Source organism: Apodemus sylvaticus, chromosome 10 (assembly GCF_947179515.1).
Source record: "Apodemus sylvaticus chromosome 10, mApoSyl1.1, whole genome shotgun sequence".
NCBI classification, from domain to species: domain Eukaryota; kingdom Metazoa; phylum Chordata; class Mammalia; order Rodentia; family Muridae; genus Apodemus; species Apodemus sylvaticus.
In genome coordinates this window covers 89,847,342-89,856,194 of record NC_067481.1, presented here as the reverse complement: position 1 = coordinate 89,856,194, position 8,853 = coordinate 89,847,342, and positions in this window count along the sequence as shown.

Genomic DNA, 8,853 nt, shown 5'->3' with positions numbered 1-8,853 from the left:
GGGGGAACAAAATACCCACAGGAGGAGATACAGAGACAAATTGTGGATCAGAGACTGAAGGAAAGGCCATCCAGAGACTGCCCCACCTGGGGATCCATCCCATATACAGTCACCAAACCTAGACATTATTGAGGATGCCAACAGGTGCTTGTTGACAAGAGCCTGATATAGCTGTTTCCTGAGAGGTTTTACCAGTGCATGACAAATACAGAGAGGGACGCTCTTAGCCAACCATTGGACTGAGCACAGGATCCCCAGTGGAAGAGCTAGAGAAAGTACCCAAGAGACTGAAGGGGTTTGCAGTTGGAACAACGATATGAACCAACCAGTACCCCCGAGCTCCTAGGAACTAAACCACCAACCAAAGAGTACATATGGAGGGACCCATGGCTCCAGCTGCATATGTAGCAGAGGATGGCCTTGTTGGACATCAAAGGGAGGAGAGGCCCTTGGTCCCGAGAAGGCTCGATGCCCCAGTGTAGGGGAATGCCAGGACAGGAAAGCAGGAGTGGGTAGGTTGGTGAGCAGGGGGAGGGAGGATGGGCTAGGGGGAGTTTTGCAGGGGGGACCAGAAAAGGGGACAACATTTGAAATGTAAATAAAGAATATATCTAATAAAAAATAAAAGAAAAAAGAAAAAGAAAATGTCCTACAGGTTTGGCTATAGTCCGATTTATGGAGGCATTTTCTCAATTGAGGTTCCCTCCTCTCAGATGACTTTAGCTTGTGCCAAGTTGGCCTACAACTATGCAGCACAGAGGGAGAGAGTTTATTAGATTATTATTAAAGCAAAATGCTGAAGAAATTCTGATTCCTGCTAAAAGTAAGCCTATCCTGGCTTCTCATTCTGTGAACTGGATTTTTCTGCTTTGGGATTTTTATATAAACAGAAGCACATTTTTCATGAGCATGCTATGCCAGAAATGTAGACTAGTTTGTGCCTTTCTGAAAAGTCAGTCTTTACTGATAACAATTCACTCACTAGCTATAATGGCTGCAATTTGCCAAGCAGTCCCAACGTCCCTTTGACAGCTGGCCATCGAGACTGCGGGTTGCATCAGCAGGTTCCTTTATTCCGATCTTAATGACTAATATTCATGTGACAGGGTGGTGAGAGACGTTTTACAGAGGCTGCAGGATTTGAAGAGTTTAAAAGGTCGTGCTAGAGTCAGAGAGCTGATCCAGCAAAGATATCAGAGGTCTGATACAGAGGGACCTCAGGTGTCTGGTGTTGATTAGCCAGTCCTAGAGAAGTCTGCTGGAGGAATGCAGATATAATTGAGACACAGAACTTTCTGAACTATGAAAGTGAGATACAGGACTGGATTGGGATGGCTGATGGATCAATGGCTAGGTGACCAGCAACTTTAGTAGGCTACATCAAGCAGAATCTAATGGTAGTCTAGAGTTTCCCCCTGTTGGCTGTTTTGACATGTACTGGGTGGTCAGATGACAGGTTAGTGCGGCCATCACCGGTCATGGTGCTAGATGTCCTCCAGGTAAGGTACGGCACACTTCCTCTGTCTGGTGAGTTTGGTGAGCTAAGATGGTCCTATGATACCCATGTGCTCACACATTCTACGCCGCTCAGTCTTGGTTGTCAACTTGTCGGGATTTAGACTCTCGGGAAACAAATCTCTAGGCATACCTTGGAGGGCTTATCTAGATCAGGTTAACTGAGTTGGGAAGACCCATTCTAAATGTGGTCGGTACCACTCCATGGCCTGGGATCTTGAGCTAAATAAAAAGGGCACTAGTGAGCAGAGTGTGAGCCTTCATCTCTTTGCTTCTTGCTATGGATGCAGCACAGCCAGCAGCCCCTTGCTCCTGCCACCATGCCCCCCTCTACTAGGACAGACTAAGTATGTCCTAATATGTAACAACTCTTCATTGTTGTCTCCTTGGTGGGGATCTTTCCATCCTACTATTAACATTGTAACCTAGACGCCATTACCCACACATGGCAGGCATATGGATTCTCTCTGGCATGACCACTGCCATCTTGTACAATAACCACCGGGACTGCCCAGAGCCCCTGATTAGTTTTCCAATAAAGTTTTCTGGCCGAATATAAAAAGAAGAAAATATTAGAGTATCCTGTGAAGCTTTACAACTGGTCCTTGGCTCCAAAATGCTCCAAAATTGGGCTTAGGGAAAAGAGGGTGAGCGGGAGGTGGGTGGAGGGGAGGTTGTTGGTGAGGGTAGGTGGGGGAGGGGAGGGGAGTAGGTGTGTTTGCAGATGCACATATACCCTGACATAGTGGGGGGGGGGGGGTTCAGAGGATAACTCTCAAGAATCAGTTCTTTTTTTTTTAAAGATTTATTCATTTATTATATATAAGTAGAGTGTAGCTGTCTTCAGACTCACCAAAGAAGGTATCAGATCTCATTATAGATGGTTATGAGCCACCATGTCGTTGCTGGGATTCAAACTCATGACCTCCAGAAGAGCAGCTGGTGCTCTTAACCATTGAGCCATCTCTCCAGCCCATCTCTCCAGCCCATCTCTCCAGTCAGTTCTTTTTGACTTGCGAGATCCAGGATTAAACTCAAGTTGTCAGGTCCATCCATGGTCTAGCACCTTAATCTGCTGATCCAATGCCTGACTTTTTGCTATTAGGTTATAGTAAACCAGATACACTCAAGCCTGGATAAAGTTGATTTGTGTCCTGACCACTTGACTAGACTCAGTCTTTGGAACACAAATCATCCTGTTACTACCCAGAACCACATTTGAGCTAGCAATTTCCCACCCAGTAAGATGCACTTCATGAAACCCCTAGACTTGGCTGCATTTCCTTCATCTCAAGACACACTGGGGCCAGTTCCCATATATCAGGACTTAGTCGTTTAAAAACAATAGAGTTTGGGGCTGGAGAGGTGGCTTAGTGGTTAGGAATACTGTCTGCTCTTCCAGAGGTTCTGAGTTCAATTCCCAGTAACCACAGAATGGCTCATAACCATCTAGAAAAGGATCTGATGCCCTCTCCTGGCATGTACATGCAGCAGAGCATATATGTATATGTCTGTATACATATATATATATGTATATATATATGTACACATATATATACTCATATATACAACATATATAAATAAAAAATTTTAAAAGAATGGTAAAGTGTTTCTTTGCATCCTAACTCCTGCCAAGTAGATGCTAATGCAAATTCTTCCTACACATAAGTTGGCATAGCCACAAAAACCTCTAGACATTAGCAAATGCCCCCTGGGTAGAAATCATCCACATGTTAAGCTCTCATGTAATATTCTAATTATATCCAAGTCCTACTATTGATATTTATGTTGTTCCCAATTTGAGGCTGTTGTGAGCAATGAAATAATATGAAAAGAAACAATATTTTCAAGTTTCAAAGAAAAAGAACACCAACCCAGGGGAGGGAAGGAGAGGGAATGAAACTGAAGAATAAAACTAAACTTCCTCCTTAAAAATACTGTGCTAGGTAATACTCTAGCAAAAAGAGAAATTTGTAGGAACACCAAAGATATATGGCAAACCAATGCAAGAAAATAGCACAGCAGAGTAGACTATTGTCTGAAATATTAGGACCACCAGGCCTGTTGCTCAGGCCTGTGATCCCAGCTCCTGGGGGTGGGGGGGCTGAAGCAGGGGGATCACAAATTCAAAGCCAGACAGAGATACAGAATGATTTTGAGACAAACCTAGGCAACATAGTGGGATTATGCCTCAAAGTTGAGAGGGAGGGGGAAGAGGGAAGGGGTAGATATTGCCTTGCATCCATAGGGTTTTAGGTTCAATCCCCAGAACCATAGTTAATCAAGCTATTAACTAATTAAAATGATTAGCACAAAAGTCTTCTGGATGCAGTAGAAGAGGTTGCCCTGACATCAACTTTAAGACCCGGTAAATTGCACAAACTTTCTTTTAAGCATGTGAAAGGGACATGGAAGCAATCCTGACTGGATCCAACTGGATGGGCTGACCCCAAGACAAGGGGAGAGTTGAGAGAAAGCTGAGGCTGGCAGCTGGGTTTTCCCCTGGGAGCATTTAAGAAATGTGAGCGTGGGCTGAGTGCTGGAACTTTGCCCAGACAGACGCGCACTGTAGGGGAGAGAGAAACCACTCATGTTTTCTGTGACTGCCCCGGGCTGAAGGGACAAGATCAGGAATACAAGGAAAGTCAAACTACCTGATCTCCTTCAATAGATGTTTGCAGAGTATACAGGAGGCCAAAGGGCTCAGCTAGGAGCTCTTTAGAGTCAGAATCCAGTAAAAAATACTAAGGTCAAACAATTGTGAGGGTGAAGTGGGGCTCCAGAAACTCGTTAAAATTGAAAAGATATTTACCTTTCCCATGAGCATCCACCCATCTGCCTTCTGAAAGAACTAATACTAGGACTGAGGAGAGGGCTCAGTGGGCAGAAGAACTTGCCTTGAAAGTCTGAGGAATTCAGATCCCTAGTACCCATGTAAATGGGGCAGGGTGGGTGGTGGGGTGGGTGGTACATGCCTGTAATCACTGCATGTAGGAGCAGAGACTGTGGGGGTTGGGGGGAATCCCTGGAACAATCTGTCTAGCTAGATTAGACAAATTTGCATGCACATGTGAATGCACATACATACACATGCACCAACACACATGTGAACATGCGTATACGCATATACAAAAGTGAATGACTGAAGTCATACAAAGCGCATTCCCTACCGCCATGGACATGAGTCAAATCCATAGCAAACAGCAATATTGAACCCCCTGGAGTGTTTCTCAGTGATTTCTAAATGATTTATAGGTCAAAGAAGGAAACCAAAAAAGACATTAGGAAATATGCTGTGCCTAATTCAAAGATCCTGGTACCACATATGGGATCCAGCTGATGTGGAGGGCAATGTTCAGTTGTATATGCCTGAGTCAGGAAAGAGGAAGGACTTGAGCTATAGCTTGTAACAGCCTGGGAAAGAATTCAACAACTCAATTAAAAAAATGCAAAATATCTATTGGAAGGTGGCTAGGGTTATGACTCAGGGGTAGTGTTTCCCAGTGTGTTCAAGGTCCCTAGATTTGATTTTTATCACACACAGAAGGATATGCAAGGTCTAACAAACATATGGAATGCAGTTGGCTTTGCCAGCCCCCAATAGCACGCACACAGAAAACACCTGACACAAATCCATCAGACCCAGTATGGCCAAAGGGTGTGTGTTGGGTAGTGTCATGTCAGCTTGACAGACACTCGAGTCACTGGAGAGAAGGGAGTCTCAAATTGAGAAAATGTCTCCTAAAGATCTGGCTGTAAGCAAGGTTCTGGGGACTTTTCTAAATTCTGTAACTCCAGTTCGAGGAGATCCAGTGCCCTTTCCTGGTCTCCATAGGTAGCAGGCACACACGTGGTGCACAGGTATACATGAGGCAAAACACCTATATAATCAGATAATATTTAAAAAAAATTTACTAAGACTATTAATACCAGCTAAATGGTGGTGGCACACGCCCTTAATCCCAGCACTTGAGGGACAGAGGCAGGCATGACTATAGAATTAATTTTAATACTTAATGGAAGGCTTCTATAGATCTCTTTTTCTGCATCTTCGCCTGCCTTCCTCTATTCACCCTTGGGGGTCATTGGCCCCTGTACTTGGCCACTTTCCAGCTCAAGTTTCAAAGTTCGAGGCCTGTGAGCCGTCACATCCCTTTGTCTAACCTATGCCCCCAACTCTTACTCTCTGTTCTTCCCCATTCAGCCTTTGACCTTGAAACATCAGCCTGCTTACATAATGCTCTTCTTTGCCCCAGAAGATGCAAAGGCAGTCAGTTAAGAGAACATTAGATTATCTAACTATTAACCACAGTGAGTTATCAAAATAGTCACTTTAAACATTTTTAGACCTTTGTGCTTTAGACTGAGGTGATCTTAAAGGAAAAAAATGTTATTTAAATAAGACAAAGAAACCCTGTACATTCCGTGTCCAGAGTTGTGCATATTTGGCCTCACTTGGGTTTTTTCTATATAAGTATAAATAAGTCATTTTTCTCAATTCTGATATTATGCCCACTAGACAGCTGAGTGCTTTTCTGAACAGCCAGAGCATTCCCCTTCATAACCATGCATCATGGTTAAAATCAGAACGTTTAACACTAGTATGATGCTATTATATTATTATCCAATCCATACTTCAATTTTACCAACTGTCCTTAAAGAAAAAAAAACCTTCATTATCCCAAGAATGTCCTTCAGGAGGGGCATGATGCCAGTGTGGTCCACTTTGGTTGATGTCCGTGAGGACTCAGGTAAGGATGAATCCAGCAAGTTTATCTTCTCACTAGGTCTTTAAGCCATCTCCAAAGTATCTGTTAAAGATATTCTCTCCTCTCTCTCTCTCTCTCTCTCTCTCTCTCTCTCTCTCTCTCTCTCTCTCTCTCTCTCTGGGAGAGAGATTCCCATTGTCTGGAATTCAGAGCTCTGCCTGCCTCTGCCTCTGTTCCTGGGTGGCAGGACTAAATGCAGGCACCACCATGCCTAGAGATTTTCGTCAACTTTAAGGAAGAGCTGAAAGCTACTTCTGAAGCAATCTGGACCATAAGTTTTTCTGGAACTTTTATTTTCTCAGCCCTTTGCAGCAGCAACTCGTCTTTATCAGGCTGCCCCCTATGTCACCAACTTGGTTTTCACACAACACAGAGAATAGAGGCTGTAGTGATCTGACCACGCCATCAAGCAGAGATCTGGTCACAGAGATACACTGTAAATGAAGCACCCTAGAATTGAGAGACACAAGGTTTCAGATTTGAAGAATTTCCCTCGAGCCCCAGCAAGACGCACTCTAGAAGCCTCATCATGGTGACAGATCACGTTAGCATGGCTGAGAGTACGGAACCAGAAACGGGCCCAAGAGAGGAAAAAGATTTGTTGTAGGACGAGGGAGTGAGGGTAGAACAACGTGTAAGACATGAAAGTGAAAGGGGGGGGGGGGACTGGAGGCAAAAAAAATAGGGGAGATTGGGGTGGGGTTTGGGACACCAAAACTAAATATATATGAAAAAAATAAGGAAATCTGATGTTGTATAAGTTAATGAGAAAGAGAAAGACAGACAGACAGACAGAATAGGTTGGAACCCTTATAGGTGGATAAAACTGCTTTTAAAAGCCACAGATAATTAAATGCAAAAAGAAATCCAAGGGCCAGGAGTAGGCTATCTCCCACAAGCTGTTGGTCAGGGAGATCCCTGACTCCCCTAAAACAATATAGCCTGACTCCCCTAAAACAACATAGGCAATTGCCACTGCTCTTGGTTGCCCCTAAAACTGCAGCCCCTGGCTGAAGACGTCACACGCCTTGGCCACAAGACCTAGAGAAATCAAGCTGGAAGTGGAGTAGAAGCTCCTTCCCTGCCAGGTAGCCCTCAGAGCGCTGGGTGATGCTCTGCAGGTTGCCAGGAGATGGTTGACATCAAGACTTTTATTTAGCTGTGGGCCCTGCATGCGACAATGCCACCCTCCAGGCATGAGTCCAGTGACACACAACAGGCAAGTCTGCGACTGAGGTAATCAGACACTTCCTGCATGGATCTGAGGCCCACTTCACAGGAGGAAATTCGAATTCGGTGTTGAAAGCCTGGTTAAAAGCCTGTGGCTGGTGAAGTCACAGTGTGGGAGCTACTATTTGTTTTGCTGAGTGGATCAGATGGGCCTATGTAATCATTGCCTGCTCTGCAGTGCTAATGCCCATAGGCTGGCCTTGCTATCCGCTTTGGTCTGAGAAACGTCCTTTTGTAGTGGTCAGCACTCACCTCACAGACTCATAAATGGTCAAAGTACTAAGACTAAATGACCGTCAAGCACTCAGCTGTAAATGGAACATCTGTATCGTACTCCACCCTGTAAGGTTCAGGGAAGAAAAAGAGGTGGGGGGAATGAGGAAGCCAAAGGGAGGAGGGGAGCAGTGTTATATGCTGGTGTCCAGGCATGTCACCAGCCTTGAACTCATAATGTATGTGAATGCCTGCACAAGACCTGAGCAAGACTGGGCCCACTTGTTGTGGAAGGAAAGGGGATCATGGGGACCCTCCCCTCTGAGAATCTATAGGCAGTTAATGGTGCTGGGGGAAGAGGGGGACACTGGTAAGATGCCTATACCCTTGTAAAAAACAAAAATTCATTTGTTGGGGGTTGGTCTGGTGTTGCTCTGTATTCAAATGCTAAATACTGGCCCCCAAGATTGCAGTCCCGATTTTGGATAAGTTTGCTTACCAATCTTTTTTGACTGGTTAAATAAAAGTGGCTACAGCCAATTACTAGGGAGAATAGAGGTAGGTGGGGTTTCAGTTACCAAGCCAGAAGGGTTGAAAGGGTTGCAGGCAGGGACCACAAGGGAAGGAGAGGAAGAAGGAGAAAGAAGACAGAAGGAGCAGGAAGTCACCATGAGGTAAGACAGATGTGACCAGGAGAAATGCCCTCTGAGGACAGACAGACTAATGGAGCAGAAGGAGCCCTGGTGAGACTCAAACCAGCAAGTAACTTGGGGAGCGCAGCTAGGTAATAGCTAGTCTAGCATAGGGAAGTGGTTCAGGGGTAATCGCCCAGTCACTGTGCTAAAGCTGATTAAATAACGTGATAGGACTATGTCTCATTTACTGCGGGACTGGCCACGTCATATTAAGAACTAATGGAGTTAGTTATTAAGTGCTTTACAGCAACACTCCCTGGGTCACACCTAAGAAAAGGAAATGAAAATAGAAATAGGTTTGGGTGGGAAGAGATTGGTGGGGGGAGGAGCAAAAGAGGGTCATCGGAGAGGTTAATATGGCTGAAGTATATTATGTACGTGGATGAAAACGTCTTAATGAAACCCATTATAGATGCAAATGACATCTGTAA